Source organism: Equus asinus, chromosome 2 (genome assembly GCF_041296235.1).
Source record: "Equus asinus isolate D_3611 breed Donkey chromosome 2, EquAss-T2T_v2, whole genome shotgun sequence".
Taxonomy (NCBI): domain Eukaryota; kingdom Metazoa; phylum Chordata; class Mammalia; order Perissodactyla; family Equidae; genus Equus; species Equus asinus.
The window spans coordinates 65,877,362-65,891,206 of record NC_091791.1 but is presented as its reverse complement, the minus strand read 5'-3'; the positions used below and the strand labels follow the sequence as shown (position 1 = coordinate 65,891,206).

The window sequence follows — 13,845 nt, the reverse complement described above, 5'->3', positions numbered from 1 at the left end:
TGCTAATTGTATCCCTCAGTAGAAGGTAAGCTCCATGAGGACAGGTGTTTTTCTTTGTTCTAGTCACTGCTGCATCCTCTATGCTTAGCACAGTGCCTGGCATGTAGTAGGTGCTCTAAAAATATTGGTCTAACTACAACTAGAAGGACCCACAACTAAAATATACAGCTATATACTGGGGGGATTTGTGGATAAAAAGCAGAAAGAAAGATATATATATATATATTGCTCTAGGGGCCAGCCTGGTGGCATAGCAGTTAAGTTCACCTGCTCTGCTTCAGCAGCCCGGGGTTCGCAGGTTCAGATCCCAGGCGCAAACCTAGCGCCGCTTATCAAGCCATGCTGTGGCAGGTGTCTGTATACAAAGTAGAGGAAGATAGGCACAGATGTTAGCTCAGGGCCAATCTTCCTCAGCAAAATAAAAAGAGGAAGATTGGAGGCAGATGTTAGCTCAGGGCTAATCTTCCTCAAAAAAAAAAAAATGTATATATATATATATATATTGGTCCAGTAAATGAAGGAGTGGATTCAATCTTAAATTCTCTCTCAGCCTTTAGCCTCAAGGAGTGAGTGACAGCCTTGGAGCCAAGCAGGCCTGGATTTGAATCCTTACTCAGTCACGTTCCAGCTTCCTCTCAGCTGCCCCTCATCTTGAGCCCATAGTCCTATTAAGAATGTCCTCCTTGCTGCAGGATCTCTCTATTCAAAGACTGCACAAGCCTGCTCATGCTTGTCCTCGCACCACTTCCCAAAAGGCTCCATTCCACCCTTGCCCAGAGAGGGCCCCTCGCAGTGCTAGAACCAGGGGTGGCAGGCCTGACCACCACCTCCCCCCACTTCTGCCTGCAGGCCTAGGCCCCAACCCTGGCCCGGAACATAAGAGCCAGAGCCAAACCCTTCTAGTATATACCACCATGGGTGATTTATTTAAGGGTCTCCAAATAATCGCTTAAGTGTTGCCATGGCAACCTGAAGAGTTGCCATGGAGATTGGAGCGGGAAATGTCCCCATGGAGACCCCTGGGAGACTCTCTAGGAAATCATTACCAGGTGGATGGGGTTTGGGAAGGGGGAGCTAGACAAATAAGGGAGCCCACAGTGGTGTGCGCTCGCAGGAGAAGGGGGTGAGGGGCAGAGTGGGAAAGAGTAGTTTAGAAAGGCAGGCAAGTTAATGATCACCAACTCTAGGGTCCTGTGTGATAACTCCTATTGTATCCACAGAATATATCTGCAGGGAAGGGCAGGAAGCAGGTAATCGTGGGGGGCCCCCAGAAGAGGGTGGAGGAGAGAGACATATTTTTCACTCTATGCTCTCCTTTGTATTCTGTTCAAATTTCTTTTACTGTAGGTATGTAAATATTAAATATTCCAAAATTAAAATTAAACAAGTTATTTATAGAGCATTTACTATGTTAAATATTTTATATCCACAAAACAACCCTGTAGGTAGGGATGATCCCCATTACACAGATGGGGAAACTGCGGCTCAGAAAGTGGCCCACATGGGGCTGGCCTGGTGGCACAGCAGTTGAGTGTACCCATTCCGTTTGGCGGCCCGGGGTTCTCTGGTTCAGATCCTGGGTGCGGACATGGCACCGCTTGGCAAGCCATGCTGTGGTAGGCGTCCCACATATAAAGTAGAGGAAGATGGGCATGGATGTTAGCTCAGGGCCAGTATTCCTCAGCAAAAAGAGGAATGTCAGCTCAGGGCTAATCTTCCTTAAAAAAAAAAAAAAAGAAAGTGGCCCACAGTCAAACAAATCAGTGGGAATCAGACCCAGGGCTCTGCAGCATCCTAAGCAAGTCTGGGTTGTCTGATCTGCCACCAACATACTGAGAGCCTTGAGGTAACCGTCACCCCGCTGGGCCTCAGTTTCCTCATCTGTAAAATAGTTTGGCAATTTGGACCAGATGAAGGCAGAAGTCCCGCTAGCCCTGACGTCCTGTGACTATGGCTCTTTAGAAGGATTTCTGAGGGCGGTTATCACACTTCTTCTCTTCTTTTTCCTCGCCCTCACCCCACTCCCTAATCCCCCTCCACAACGTGGATCTGCAGGATTGTAAAGGAAACATTTAAAGAACTCAGAATGTCAAGCCAGAGGGACCCTTGAAGAACCTCTGGATTCCATCTTAGCAGGGGAGGAGGGTGTGGCCAAGAGAGGGAAGGCGAGCCACCAGGGAAATGCAAAACAAAATCTTGAGATGCCTCCGCACGCCCATTAGTGTGCCTATGATCAAAAGAGCAATCACAATTGTTTGCAGAGATGTTGAGAAATCGAAACCCTCATATTCTGCTGGTGGGAAATTGGAACCTTCATATACAGCCTTAAAAGGCTGTTTTAGCTTGGGCTACTACAACAAAATACCATATTCTGTATGGCTTAAACAACGACACTTATTTCTCACAGTTCTGGACACTGGGAAGTCTAAGATCAAGGCGCCAGCACGTTCAGTTCTTGTCGACGGCCCTCTCTCTGATTTGCAGACAGCCGTCTTCTTGCTGTGTCCTCACACGGTGAAGAGAGGAAGCTCTCGTGTCTCTCCCTCTCACAAAGGCACTAATCTCATCATGGGAGCGCCACCCTCATGACCTCATCAAAACCTAATTACCTCCTAAAGGCCCCACCTCCTAATGCCATCCCATTGGGAATTAGGGCCTCAACAGCAGTTTAGGGGAGGGACACAAGCATTCAGTCCATGACAAGCTGCTTTGGAAAACAATCTGGCAGTTGCTCAAAAGGTTAAACAGGATTTACCACAAGACCCAGCAAGTCCACTCCCAGGTGTATCCCCAAGAGAATTTAAAATAGCTGTCAACACAAAAACTCATACATGAATGTTCATAGCAGCATTACCTAGAATAGCCAAAAAATGGAAACAACCCCAATGTCCATTAAGGGAGGAATGGACAAACAAAATGTGGTACACCCATACAAAGGAATATTATTCAGCCATAAAAAGGAATGAAGAACTGACACATGCCACAATGTGGATGATCCTTGAAAACATGCTAAGTGGAAGAAGCCACTCACACAGGACCACATATTAAATTATTCCATTTTTGGGGCCAGCCCTGTGGCATAGTGGTTAGGTTCGCACATTCTGCTCCAGCAGCCTAGGGTTCATTGGTTCAGGTCCCAGGTGCGACATGGCACCACTTGGCAAGCCATGCTGTGGCAGGCGTCCCACATATAAAGTAGAGGAAGATGGGCACAGATGTTAGCCACTCTTCCTCAGCAAAAAGAGGAGGATTGGCAGCAGATGTTAGCTCAGGGCTAATCTTCCTCAAAAGAAAAAATTATTCCATTTATGTGAAATGTCCAGAATAGGGAAATATATAAAGACAGAAAGTCGGTTAGTGGTTGCCTAGGGCTGGGGGGATGGGAAGATTGGGTAGTGACTGCTAATGGGTATGAGGTTTCTTTTTTGGGGGTGATCAAAATGTTCTAAATTGATTATGGTCATAAATGCATGACTCTGAATATTCTAAAAGCCACTGAATTGTATACTTTAAATGGACAAATTGTATGGTATGTGAATAAAGCTGTCTGAAAAACAGTCAGTGGGAAAGTACAAACCCAAGGTCACACGACCACTGAGGCCAGTGGTCAGGGCCAGTCCTGCCTCCTGGCCAGCCTCCTCCCCCACCTTCTGCCCCATTTCAAGGGGGCCAGCAGGGCCTCTAAGGCTGCTTATGAAATGAGTGGGTGCCAAGTGCTGGGGGTTTCATTTCCTGCACTCCTCCCAACACCCCTCAGCCAGAGCAGCATTCTTTAACAAACTGGGCTGCCTCAAGATTTCATTTGAAGAAAGAGGTACACTATCAAAAAAAGCAAAAGGCTGAAAGCCACTGACCAAAGAAAGTATTATGGAGGGGTGGCAAAGTGATTAGAAACCTGGGTGTTGGCTTTGTAGGAAGCCTGTCTTTTTTTTTCTTGAGGAAGATTAGCCCTGAGCTAACATCTGCTGCCAATCCTCCTCTTTTGCTGAGGAAGACTGACCCTGAGCTAACATCATGCCCATCTTCCTCTACTTTATATGTGGGACGCCTACCACAGCATGGCTTGCCAAGCAGTACCACGTCTGCACCCGGGATCTGAACTGGAGAACCCCAGGCTGCCAAAGTGGAATGTGTGCACTTAACTGCTGCACCACCAGGCGGTCCTGAAGCCTGTCTTTTTATTCTGATACTTTGACATCTTGGGGCCTTGCTGACCCTAGAGAGACTGCCCATCCTAGGATTAGCCAATTCATAGAGATAGTAAGACTCTCCTATGAATGCACCTTTCACATGCTAACCAAGCAACTAGGAGCCCATACCCCAGCCACCTTCTTTATCAGGTCCTCACAGGGCCCTCACACTCTGGGCCACTCTTCCGCTGCCCTGATCACCCCAGGGCCACATAGCAGACAACTAGGGACAGGCCCTGCACCCCCAAGCTCACAGAGATTACTCAGAGTAGCCAATCCTATACCTGCTCACCCTGCCTCACCAGTCCTTCCTGCAGAAGCCACAGCAAAGGCTTTTGCCCATGTGTCGCTCCCACGCTGCCTCCTAATTGACCCTGGTGCTTCCCACTGTGGCCCTGCCTGGCAGGCCCCCTCCTCTTGGAAACTGTAACATACTATCTTTTCTTTCTTTTCTTTTTTTAGTTGAAGTATAATTGACATATAACATTATATTTGTTTCAGGTGTACGATGTAATGATTTGATATTTGTATATATGCAAAATGATCACCACAATAAGTCTAGTTAACATCCGTCACCATATATCATTACAAAAAAATTGTTTTTCTTTTTTTCTTTTAAGATTTCATTTTTCCTTTTTCTCCCCAAAGCCCCCCAGCACATAGTTGTATATTCTTCATGTGGGTCCTTCTAGTGGTGGCATGTAGGATGCTGCCTCAGCGTGGTTTGATGAACAGTGCCATGTCCGCGCCCAGGATTCGAACCAACGAAACACTTGGCCGCCTGCAGCGGAGCATGTGAACTTAACCACTCGGCCACGGGGCCAGCCCCTGTATATATTTTTTTAGTTGTGAGTCCTTCTAGTTGTGGCATGTGGGACGCCACCTCAGCATGGCCTGATGAGCGGTGCCATGTACGCGCCCAGGATCCAACCGGGCGAAACCCTGGGTTGCCAAAGCCGAGCGTGTGAACTCAACCACTCAGCCGCAGGGCCGGCTGCTGCTGAGGATTTTTTAAATCTACTCTCTTAGCAACTTTCAAATATGTGATACAGTATTATTAACTATTGTCACCATGCTGTACACATACTCTTTTCAATGACAATTGTCCCCAATCTGTGGCCTCACCGTACCTAAATAAAAAGGTCTGCATTTTTTTGTAAGGAAGATTAGCCCTGAGCTAACATCTGCCGCCAGTCCTCCTCTTTTTGCTGAGGAAGACTGGCCCTGAGCTAACATCCCTGCCCATCTTCCTCTACTTTATATGTGGGATGCCTACCACAGCATGGCTTAGCCAAGCGGTCCCACGTCCACACCCAGGATCCGAACCGGCAAACCCCAGGCTGCAGAAGCGGAATGTGCGCACTTAACCACTGCACCACCGGGCCGGCCCCAAGAAGGGCTATATTTTAAGGCAGGCCTCATTCTGCTCTAAGCTTGCCTTGGCACCTATGACCTCAGGCAAACTCCTTCACTAACATACTCACTTTCCTCATCCGTCAGCCTGGTTACCAGCTGTGCCTACCCCAGGGCCCTCACACACAGCTGTGTTGTATATATAATTGATTGTGGCTTAAACAAGTGGGCCCTGCCAAGGGCCCCAGTGGGGTCTCCAATCCAGCGCCTACTCTGCTTTCCAAACTGTGGATCTGCCAGGAAGAATGAGTATCTCTTCCTAATTTACAAAAAGGCCACTGGGCCAGCAGCAGCCCTCACCCACCTCATGGGGCTGCTGTCAGGACTAAAAGAGATAAGAGTTGCGGAGTACCTAGTACAGCACCTACCACTCCAGAAATAGTGCCATTGTGGTCTCCAGAAGGCAGGAGGGGGCTCCTAGATACTGTGACAACATCAAAGAAGGCTTCCATTCTTTTTTGTTTTGGGCGAGTGGGAGGCTGTCCGTGTACTCAAGTCAACTTTATTGAAATCTCAGTGGAAGATGAGCTGAGCTGACACCAGGCTGCAAATGAACAGATAACCCACACCCATGGCCACAGCAGCTTCATTCACAATGGCCAAAAAGCAGAAGCAACCCAAGTGACCACTGGTGGATGAATGGATAAACAAAATGTGGTATATACATGCAATGGAATATTATTCAGCCTGAAAAAGGAAGGAAATTCTGACACACACTACAACAGGGACGAACATTGAGGACATTGTGCTAAGTGAATAAGCCAGTCACAGTAGGACAAATACTGTAGGATTCCGCTTATAAGAGGCGCCCAGAGTCGTCAACTTCTTAGAGACAGAAGCAGAAGGGTGTTTGTCCGGGGCTGAGGGGAGGAAAAGTGCGGAGTTAGTGTTCACTGGGTACAGAGTCTCAGTTTCACAAGATGAAAAGAGCGCTAGAGATTGCACAGAAATATGAATGTACTGAATGCCACTGAACTGTACACTTAAAAATTGTTAAAATGGTAAATTTTATTTGTATTTTACCACAGTTTTTTTTTTAAAAAGGCACAGCCAAGTCGTACTTTCCAACAAACCCATGCACGTTACTGTTCCCCTTCTTGTCCTACAGAAAAACTGCTCAAGGCAATGGGAAGTAAGCTTTAAAGTGTTTCTCTACTGGTGCGGTCGTGACACTTGTTTGGACTCCCTTGGGACGGGCCAGACTGAGCACTGTGTGATGTGGGTGGGACACTGGTCCCCTGCCCACCTCAGTTATTATAATCTAATTATACACACACACACATAGGTACGGACATTGGCTGAAGTGACAGGAGAAGAGCTCTCTCTTAATTTCAATTCCTGCTTCTTTGTTTTCCCCTGAGGTTCAACGTTTCCTTGACTATTTGTTTTCATGTTTGCTCGTGGCCTGTTATTACCGCTACGAGAGCAACCAGGAGAGAAAGTGTGCTCCTTTGTTTCTAGTCCCACTGGCTTCCAAACATCACTGTTGGGGCCGGCCTGGTGGCGCAGCGGTTAAGTTTGCATGTTCCGCTTCTCGGCGGCCCAGGGTTCACCGGTTTGGATCCCGGGTGAGGACATGGCACCACTTGGCAAAAGCCGTGCTATGGTAGGCGTCCCATGTATAAAGTGGAGGGCGATGGGCATGGATGTTAGCTCAGGGCCAGTCTTCCTCAAAAAAAAAAAATCACTGTCCTGTTTTTGATAACTTGCTTCATCTTTGGCATCAGGTGTATTCATCAGAGTTCCTAGTAACAAGAAATAGAAACCAAATCTGGCCAATGACACAGAAAAGTTTTGTTTTGTTTTGTCTTTGGAAACAGACAGCTCACAGAATCATCACAAAGGCTGGAAACTGACGATGAGAAAATTGGCAAAACCCGGGGCCAATGGCAGCAGAGAACCAGTTGGGTCATACCCCAGGTGTAGTTTGGTCCAGACCTGGGGCACCAAGCCAGTGGGCCTGGTGCTGCCTTAGCCCCACTGCCAACATAAGATTCTCTCTTCCCCCTTTTCAGAAGCATCCAGTTTGCCATGCTGGCCACCAGGGACCAGGGACAGGGATAGTGAAGGTCTGTCCTTCCTGTCCTGGAGAATGGGAGGCAAGGGAAGGCCTTCACTCAGTGGAGGGAAGGGGGATTGAGATGCCAGGCTGTCCAAAGTATGATGCTCACCAAGTTACTGAAGTACTTAACAAGTTACAAAGCATTTTCATGTCCATAAAAATAATGATCAATGGCCACCGTTTGTGAGGTTTTGCTATGTAGCAAGCACCCTGCTGAGCGCATTAAGTGGTACATGGTTAACTCTTACAATGACCCTCTGAGGCTGGTAATCGTCTCCCTGTTTTGTAAATGAGAGTGGTTCCATCACTTTCCTGGGGCACACGATAAATGTTGGAACCAAAAAGCAAACGCAGCTCCTTGTGACTCTAAAGCCACCAGGCTTCCCAAGTGGTTGATTTGACAATCACAGCACCTCCCTCCCCAGGAGCAGCCAGAGCATACAACCCCAATCTTCTGACTCTAGATGCATTCTATCAGGACCTTTGGCTGCTCTTCAAGATCCCAGGATGCTCCAAACACCAGGGCTCCCCACTGGATGGTCATAAGGAAAAAGACTTCGGCTAGCTGTTTCCTGCATGTTCTCTGTTTTAGCTAGCATATTAAAAAGATGTATAACGTGTAAGTTAAAACTTCTCATTCCAGGGCCAGCCCCAGTGGCCTAGTGGTTAAGTTTGGCACACTCTGCTTTGGCAGCCTGGGTTCAGTTCCCGGGCACAGACCTACACCACACATCAGTGGCCATGCTGTGGTGGTGGCTCACATATAAAAAGAGGAAGCTTAGCAACAGATGTTAGCTCAGGGTAAATCTTCCTCAGCAAAAAAAAAAAAAAAAAAGTATGATAATTACTCTATCATTGTGACTTAATTCTTTAAAAAAATAAATAGAAAAAACAAAATCTTCTCATTACAGGTATGATGGAGCAGCTGGTATCACATTTATCCATCCCTGCCCCCTGTGTGAGCGAGGATAGAGGCTGGACTAAATATATTAAATAACTCTTTGCCTTATATGCGACACCAACTAGTGCAGGTCTGTGATCACCAAGAGAAAGTTTACTTCAGCATTCCCCATGAGGATGTTTTCTAAACTATGGAAATTAGTGTCCGAGGAGAGGATGGCAGTCTCGTCAGGTGTGGAAAAACAGCCTGGAGTGCATGGCTGCCAACGCCACTGGGATTTGGGGGCAGGGGCAGGAGATGCAGAGAAAGAGCCCAAAAAATCTACACTAAAACTCCCTGTGAGGGCACAAGGAAGCTTTTTGAGGTGATGGAAATATTCTATATTTTGTTTGTGGTGATGATTACACACCTGTTTACATTTGTCAAAAGTCATTGAACTGAACTCTTAAAATGAGTGAATTTCATTGTAAGTAAATCAATATGTTGTATTTTAAATCAATAAAGTTGATTATTTCAGAACTCCCCTTGAGGCTTGGCTGACTCCTAAACCACCTGCCGCACAGGGCAGGACTCTGGAAGCAGAGCAGAGAGCAGCCTCTGCAGTTAGACAGCTGAGTTGGGGTGTCACTGCTGGGACAGGGGGAGTTTGGCTCAAGCCGGAGTGCAGAGACCGTGGTGAAGACCTGAGGCTCTCAGACGAGGCCCAGAAGGCCATACACATGCAGAAATGGCCATGCCTTAGGAATGGGAATGGAGATGACAATACAACAATAACTACACAATTTTGGAAGCTGGAAAACAAAGGAACAAGTGGTAACTAATTTAGCAGATCCAGACAGCTGAATCCTAAATTGGCAGGGGAAGAAGCTAAAAGCAAGTAGATTTACTTCATGTCATTTCCAGAATGCTTAGGAATCAGTGTCACCAAAGTTAGGGCTGAAGGTGGGGCTAAGAACAAGAGAATTTATTAAAAATTTAAGAAGAAATTAGATACCCCAAATGCCCTCTCATATTCTACTATCTAGACAATTAGTGGAAGACTAAAAGTTTATTCTCAGGAGAAAGTAAACCAGAGGCTATCTAGATTAGGAGGTAGTGATGAGGCTAGTAATGGGGCTGTGTACTTAAAGCATGGGGTGACGCAAATGTTCCAGACAGCTTGGAGCCCCAGTCTACTTCATTCACTCAGTGGCCAGGACACTGTCACTCCAGGTGATCCACGGAAGAGCCTATTTTGGGGGGTCTGACTAGTCCAAGGAAAAAGATCTAAGGATGCTGATAACAGGGGTTCAGCAAGGAAATGGCTCAGCCAGACCATCCTGCAGTGAAGCTCATAGTCAGAAAGCTCTGCCGTGTGCTCAGTTTCCCATCAGCTTTTTAGTGCCCCCATTCAGTAAACCAACATCGTGAGCCATCTGACAGAAGCCTCAAACATGGAAGGCACAGGCTGAGAAGAGAAACCTGGAGGAGATGGCTCATGCAGGGAGAAGAAAAATGTAAAAACAAAACAAAAAGTTTATCATTAATATCCTTAAAGAGATTTAAAAAATATAATGCATTGCTAAAACAGGAACACAACACTATTAAATGTATATGTAATACATATATAGACATATTTTATATAGATATTATATACATGTACATACAAACCTGAAACAAGGACACCATATTATTGTTTTTTAAAAAGACAACATTCGGGCAGACCGTGTGCGTCCCGACTGCCGAGGCCCGACACCAAGCTTTGGCTCGCTTCCCTCCTGCAACCTACACCGCCGGCCGAAGAAGAGTGGGTAAAGTAAACAATGGCCAGTAATCACAAACCTTCAGCAGCTCGCCCTGTGTCACAAGGTGGAATTGGGTTGACAGGAAGGCCTCCTTCTGGAGTACGACCCCCATCAGGAAATATTCGAGTGGCAACTGGAATGCCACCTGGAACAGCAAGACCAGGTTCTCGTAGTGGTCCCATAGGAACAGGAGGAGTTCTGTCTTCTCAAATCAAAGTTGCTGATCGTCCTGTAACACAGCAAGGTTTGAGTGGAATGAAAACTGGGATGAAAGGTCCCCAGAGGCAAATATTAGACAAATCTTACTATCTTGGGCTTCTTTGAAGTAAAATAAGTGAACTTACAACAGAAATTAATAAACTTCAGAAAGAAATAGAAATGTACAATCAAGAGAATTCAGTATATTTGTCATATGAAAAGAGAACTGAGACTTTAGCTGTTGAAATCAAAGAGTTCCAAGGACAACTAGCAGACTACAACATGTTGGTAGATAAACTTAATACCAATACTGAAATGGAAGAAGTAATGAATGATTACAACATGCTTAAAGCTCAAAATGATCGAGAAACACAAAGTATGGATATCACATTTACTGAAAGACAAGCGAAGGAAAAACAAATTAGAAGTGTAGAAGAAGAAATTGAACAGGAAAAACAAGCAGCAGATGGCATTATCAAAAATATGTCTCCTGAAAAGCAAGTCAAATACATGGAAATGAAAACAACAAATGAAAAATTGTTGCAGGAACTAGATACACTTCAGCAACAACTAGATTCACTGAACATGAAGAAAGAGAGTCTGGAAGCTGAAATAGCACACTCCCAGGTAAAACAGGAGGCTGTATTGCTGCATGAAAAGCTTTATGAGTTGGAGTCCCATCGAGATCAAATGATTGCAGAAGACAAAAGCATGGGATCTCCGATGGAAGAGAGAGAGAGATTACTTAAGCAGGTTAAAGAAGATAATCAGGAAATAGCCAGCATGGAGCGACAGTTAACAGATATAAGAGAAAAAGTAAATCAATTTAATGAAGAAATTAGACAACTTGACATGGATTTAGAAGAACACCAAGGTGAAATGAATCAGAAGTACAAAGAGCTCAAAAAAAGGGAGGAAAGTATGGACACTTTTACTGAGACTTTTGAGGAAACTAAGAATCAGGAGCTGGCACGGAAGGCACAGTTAGAAGCCCACATTGTCGCCCTTCTGGAGCACTGTAGTCGACATATAAATCGTATGAAACAGATATCCTCTATCACCAATCAAGAGCTGAAGATGATGCAGGATGATCTCAATTTTAAATCTACTGAAATGCAGAAATCACAAAGTACAGCTAGGAATTTGACTTCAGATAGTCAGCGTCTACAGTTGGATCTACAGAAAATGGAACTTCTGGAAAGTAAGATGACTGAGGGACAACATTCTCTGGAAAGCAAAATTAAGCAAATGACAACTGATCTGGAGACACATAATGATTTGCCAGCTTTAAAATCATCAGGCGAAGAAAAGAAAAAGAAATTACATCAGGAGAGAACAGTATTATTGACCCGCAGAAATGCCTTTAAGAAATTAATGGAGAAGCTAAACGTAGAATATGAGGCACTAAAAACACAATTGCAAGAAAATGAGACACATTCTCAGCTTACAAATTTGGAGAGGAAGTGGCAACACCATGAGCAAAATAATTTTGTGATGAAAGAATTCATAGCAACCAAGAGTCAAGAGAGTGATTACCGGCCAATTATGAAGAATGTGACCAAGCAGATTGCAGAGTACAATAAAACCATTGTGGAAGCTCTGCGTAGCATGAGCAGAACCAGAGTCTGAACCAACTGCAAGTTGCTGTAGCAGTATCCTCTTGCTGCTAAACTTTGTACAGACTGCAAAAAAATGGCTTACGCTTGAAGAGTTTACTTACAGTTTTTGAATGCTATAATTTTTGTGGCCTCTGATGAGCGATGTTTTAAATAATATAATAGTTCAATAAATAGTTTGCCTTTTAAAAAGCAAAAAAAAAAAAATTCAAAAAGCAAAGAGGAGCTCTTAAAAATTAAAAATATCAGAAATAAAACACTCAGTAGAAGTAATGGAAGATAAAGTTGAGGAAATCTCCCAGAAAGTTGTACAAAAACACAGACATGAAAAACTGGAGAGATTAGATGAGAAAATTAGAGGACTAATCCAGAAGGCCCACCTTCTAAATACCAGGAAAAAAACACACACACACAGAGAAAATGGAGTGGAGGAAATGATCAAAGAAATTTTTGAAGAAATTTTCCAAAACTGAAGGCTGTGCACATCCAGATTAAAAGCGCACGGAGGGCTGCACGCAGTGGGTGAGAAGAACCCGCACAGAGAGAAATTGCTGTGATGCAGACACGCTGACCAAAGGAAGGTGCTCTGTCTCCCAAAGGGAAGAGGCTGGCCAGGAACCAGGGCAGCCTGTGCGCCCAACAGAAGCACCGAAAGGCAGACCATGCTAAAGCAGTGCTTTCAAAATTCTGGAGGAAAATTATCCCCAACTTAAATTTCACACCCAACCAAATTATCCATCAAGTTTGAAAGTAGAAAAAGACATCTTAGGGTCAGCCCTGTGGCCTAGTGGTTAAGTTCGCATGCTCTGCTTCAGCAGCCCGGGGTTTTGCCAGTTTGGATCTTGGGTGCCAACATGGCAGTGCTCATCAAGCCATGCTGAGGCGGCATCCCACGTGCCACAACTAGAAGGACCCACAACTAAAAATACACAACTATGTACCGGGGGGCTTTGGGAGAAAAAGGAAAAAAAAAAGAAAAAGACATCTTGAGTCATTTAGGATTAAAAAATTAAATAAGGTAGTAAACGAAGAAAAGGACAGACAACAGGAAACAGGAAGATGACACAGGAAAGAGGGGAGGGGAGACTGAAGGATGAAAGCAACGCAACAGGCCTGGCTGGCAACCAGCCTAAATGGATGAGGTCAGAAAGCTCTAGGAGAGAGATCTTCAAGAAAACTAAATTGGTAGAACATCATCTGAATGTTCTGAGGGGAGATTTCAACAGCTGGAAGAGTTTGGCACTGAGTACAAAGAAAACTAAGTGAATGGGGAGGAGGGGATAATTATTAACTCTAGGGAAAATAAAAACTTGTGCATGAAAAGAGAAGTAATGTGCTTACGGTGTAAACACATGAGAATGGTGTTTACCTAGTGCAATGATGTAAACATCCATGTTGCTCTAACTGAACCATTATATGGCTATATCAGGAGGATGGGAGGCAGGAAGAGTGAATGAGCTGTTGGAGTGGGGAAGACAATATATAGTACCTAAAACCGAAAAATCATGAAATAGTAAAAACAATATAACTTAGAGTATTGTGGTAAATGCAAAAAGAATAAGCCATAAAAATTGATGTGGGGGGTGCTGGCCTGGTGGTGTAATGGTTGAGTTTGCACTCTCTGCTTTTGCAGCCTGGTGTTCACAGGTTTAGATCCCTGGCTTGGACCCACACAACACTC

At 45.0% G+C, this 13,845-nt stretch overlaps 1 pseudogene; it reads left to right on the top strand.

Annotated features, from left to right (window-relative positions):
* The first annotated feature begins 10,232 nt into the window (after nt 1-10,232).
* Nucleotides 10,233-12,345, top strand: LOC106828505 (intraflagellar transport protein 74 homolog pseudogene; annotated as a pseudogene).
* Nucleotides 12,346-13,845: the final 1,500 nt, after the last annotated feature.